Genomic DNA, 4,509 nt, shown 5'->3' with positions numbered 1-4,509 from the left:
GCCCAGGTGGGTGGAGCCAAGTGAGGGCGGGGGCGGGGCCTGGGCAGAGGTGGGATGGGGTGGGGGGCGCACCCACCTGGTAACTGGAACCCCATCCTGTAATAGGGAGGGAACACACCGAAGTGCTCTTTGCCTGACTTTTTGAGTCTTTAGTGAGCATGTAACATGCAGCATGAAATGTTCTGTGATTGTGCCGAACCAACCCTGCAAACCCAAAGTCATGTCAAATGTTAAGTCACTGTCATTGACATTTGAAGAATGCTAGTGGAAAAGAACACAGGCCCCAGAGGAAGCTGCCCTGATTTGTATCCTGTGTGAGGTCGGCCAAGTTACTAAGCTACTCTGTGCCACCTCCATGCCTTGTCCGTAAAATGAGCGTAGTACCTACCTCTGTGGATTTGTGTGGAGCTGAATCATTCTATACAAAGCTGTCGGATGCTCCCTGGTTCACAGGAGAGGCCCAGTAACACAGCAGAGGGAGATCAGGGGACAAGCCTGGAATCTCTCTCTTCTCTGAGGGCAGAACTGACTGTGACACGTCCCTGGCCCTGGACTTGCAGACAAAGTGCCAGAGCCAGTTCCTTCCAAGTGCGATGCTGGTGACCTAGGTTTGCCAGGCGATGAAGTGGAGGAAGGCACCCAGGGTGGCTGCTGCCTGGCTGTGGGCAGCAGAGATGCTGGCTTCTGTGGGCAGCATGGGGCACATCCCAGAGTCCTCGTCGTTGGTGCTGGGGATCCTCCTGCAAAAGTTCTCTTTGTGGCTGAGTGTTACTCCTGACTTGGCTCTCTGGCCCTCCTGGGAATTCTGAAAGTGACCTAGCACCCTCTAATAAATCCTAGATGCTAGACTAGAGCATCAGCCATGTGCGTGCAGGTGACACAACAAGCAGGCATCACGTGGCCCTTGGAGCGTAGAGCCAGGGGGGGACTGCAGTTCCACTTCTCATCTCACAGGACAGCTTCACAGGTGATACTGGCAGCATAACATCAGCCTGATAATATCTGCCTTTTGAAATGTGAAGATCAGGTGGCTCCCGCCTGCAACGGCCCCCATGCATCGCCGCCCTCCCTGCTCGGCCCGGCCCCCCGGCAGGCAGCCGTGGAGACCGCGCAGCACAGGCAGGAGGGAGGTGGGCTGCCAAGGGACAGCGTTTCCCCGCGAAGGCTCCGGCGTGCAGGGCGGCGGCCAGCCCCAGGGCGAGGCGCTTGTGCTCCGGGAGGAGGACGGCGTTTATGGCACCAGCGCAGCGGAGCTGGAGCCAAAATAAATCAGAATGAGTTATGCAGAAAGACCCGATGAAATCACAAAAGATGAGTGGATGGAGAAACTCAGTAACTTGCATGTCCAGCGGGCAGACATGAACTGCCTCATGATGAACTACTTGGCCACAGAGGGCTTTAAGGAAGCAGCAGAGAAATTTCGAATGGAATCTGGGATTGAACCTAGTGTGGACCTAGAAACACTTGCTGAGCAGATCAAAATCCATGAGATGATCCTGAAAGGCCAGATCCAGGAGGTTATTGCGTTGATCAACAGTCTCCATCCAGAGCTCCTGGACACAAACCGGTACCTTTACTTCCACCTGCAACAACAGCACCTCATAGAGCTGATCCGCCAGCGTGAGACAGAGGTGGCCCTGGAGTTCGCACAGACCCAGCTGGCCGAGCAAGGCGAGGAGAGCAGGAAATGCCTGACAGAGACGGAGCGCACCCTGGCCCTGCTGGCCCTTGACAACCCAGAAGATTTGCCGTTTGGGGACCTGCTTCACATGATGCAGGTGTAGAAGGTGTGGAGTGAAGTTAACCAAGCTGTCCTAGATTATGAAAATCATGAGTCAATACCCAAGCTGGCAAAATTACTGAAACTACTCCTTTGGGCTCAGAATGAGCTGGACCAGAAGAAAGTAAAATATCCCAAAATGACAGACCTCAGCAAAGGTGTGATCGAGGAGCCCAAGTAGAGTCCGTGCCGGCGACCCTGTGTTCCCTGGCAGGGACTCCTCAGAGCAGCCGTCTGTGACTCAGATTTTTATTGCAGTAGAGAACTCTTTTTTCCCCTTTTTATTTATTTATTTATTTATTTATTTATTTATTCATTCATTTATTTATTTATTCATTTATTTGACTCGGCATCTTTTTTAAAGGGAAATGTGGCCCTTTTAAGTGCTGGAAAACATGCAGTGAATGGCACTGTCTCTTAGGCAGTGTGGTGCAGATTCTGCACCCTGGGCACGCTTCGAAGGTGAGGACAGGACTCAGGGCACTCCTGTTGTTTGGCTCCTGAAGGATCGCACCCCCATGGAGTGCTCAGTTAGGAGGGGATATTGTTGAACTGAGGCCTCCCACTCAAACCTACGAAAAGCACTGGTCATTATTTTGCTTTGTTAGCTTGTAGGCAGAACATATGTTTTCTCAGATCTCCCAAGACTCGTCAGGCCTTTGTGGAGAAGTTTTCTCTTACCCCTTGGTTTTTTTGTTTTTGTTCTTTCATAGGAAAGACTATATAAATTTGTAAATCCTAATTCAAAAACTTCTTTTGTGTGAGGGCATTGAGTTTGATTTGTTTTCCCTTTTGGTCTGGGTTGTGTGGCTTTTGGGGTGATGTGTGTGTGAGGGGTGGGGCTGTGTGTTTTTTAATTTTTTAAATATATATTTTGGTGCTGGTTGTGGTGAGCGACTTTCCTAGTGGATCAATGAACCTTCTCTTCTAGGCAGTTTTTTTGAAAATAAAGGTTTCTCTTTGATCTCAAGAATGACAAATAAATAAATGAATGAAATAAAATAAAATAAAATAAAATAAAATATGAAGATCATTATTTTTGGAACAAGGGTCAGATGTATATACTTTCAGATAGCTTGTGATTAAAAAAAGTCTGATAAATATTACTCTACACCTACAAAGCAAAGGAAAAAAAAACAGAGACAATCCCAGAAAGCATACAAGAAGATAATAGAAGACCATCGGTTATAACAGTAAATGTGAATTAATGAGCTCTCCATGTTAAGAAAGATTAAGATATAGTTTTACAAAAGATAATAGAGAACTTTATATTATTAGTGAGAGACTTATATAAAGTTAAATGATTTATGTTAAATATTTTCTGGAAAAATATCAACAAAAGGAAAGTAGCGACATGATGATGAAAGAATTCAAAGGAAACATTTGAAATAGAAGAAAAAGAGCTAAAATGGGAAGGAGATATGACAGAGAAACCACAACGGATATGTAAAGGGCCAGTCAATGTATGAAAGTTGAAATAGCTCTAGAAATCCAACGAAAATTAATCCTATCCTGAGACCACATTTCCACCATCAATGCGGCAAAGATAAATAATGCCCAATGTTTCCACACATTTCCCGAAACGGACCCTCAGAGCTCCTGCCCTGTGTCAGAGTGTGAGTCGGGGCAACCTTCTGGGGAGGTGTTGTTTTAGGACATTCTGAGGCAAAGGTTCACTCAATCTTCAACACAAAAGTGTCTCTTGGAAGTGATCTTAAGAAAATTCTCATCCATTTTATAGCCACATTTCAAAGATTAGTTACAAATTTGACTTGTGTTTGTGAATGGCTGGCTGTAATGTAACTTAGCCTAAACATAGGAATCTGGGTTAGAGTCTGGTCAGGAGACAAGACCCACATTTGCCCCCTGGATCGGAGAAGCTCGACGGTAAGAAGCACTAACTAGTGGGCGGGGAGTAGCTACCTAGAGGGACAGGAGGCCTTGGAAGCGCTCCTGAAGCAGCAGACGCAGCAGCAGCCACTGCCTCTAGACCGAGGGCCCTCCCTCCATCAGGGCACTGTCGCCCGACAGAGACTCGCAATGGCCGGACACATTTTTGGTTGTCACAGATGGGAGGGTTCAGTACTGCTCTCTGGGAGGCAGAGGCCACGAATGGAGCTAACATCTTGCAGCGCACAGGACAGCCCCATGACACAGCCAACCAGCCCCAGTGGCAGGGGTGCCTCTGCTGAGAACACTGTGTGTGTGTGTGTGTGTGTGTGTGTGTGTGTGTTTGTGTGGTGCGTATAGATGATGCCATGGGGTAGTGCGTTGTGATATGTGTGTAGTGTGTATGTATAGTGTGGTGTGGTGTGTGTGTGTGCTGTGTATATGTATGGTGTGTGTTATATGTGTGTAGTGTGTGTATATTATGGTGCAGGGTGTGTGTGTATGTGTATTGTGTTGTGCTGTGCTATGTGGTGTGACGTGTGAGTCGAAGGCAGGCGAGGGCCCGCCGAGTCCACCAACAGATGCCACTCTGTCCTTCTAGAGACGCTGCGTGGCCCTTGTCACCTTGATCCTGGTCTTGGAAACATCAGAGAGTCACAGAAACCTTCCTCGCACAGCATCAATTAAGTGTCATTATTCACCTTTCTGCTTCTGGACCGAAAGCGGCACAAATAAAATGCTGCAAAGAGGCTGATTAGGGAGCAGAAGGATCCAGAAAACAGGTCAGAGCTGGTTGTAATGTGCTCTGCAGCGGGGCTGAGGCCGAGCGGGTCAGCACT

General features: G+C 48.0%; 1 pseudogene; it reads left to right on the top strand.

Annotated features, from left to right (window-relative positions):
- Nucleotides 1-1,274: 1,274 nt before the first annotated feature.
- LOC129498337 (glucose-induced degradation protein 8 homolog) lies at nt 1,275-1,962 on the top strand (annotated as a pseudogene).
- Nucleotides 1,963-4,509: the final 2,547 nt, after the last annotated feature.

Source organism: Nyctereutes procyonoides, unplaced genomic scaffold (genome assembly GCF_905146905.1).
Source record: "Nyctereutes procyonoides isolate TBG_1078 unplaced genomic scaffold, NYPRO_anot_genome, whole genome shotgun sequence".
NCBI lineage: Eukaryota > Metazoa > Chordata > Mammalia > Carnivora > Canidae > Nyctereutes > Nyctereutes procyonoides.
This window is presented reverse-complemented; position numbering and strand designations above follow the sequence as displayed.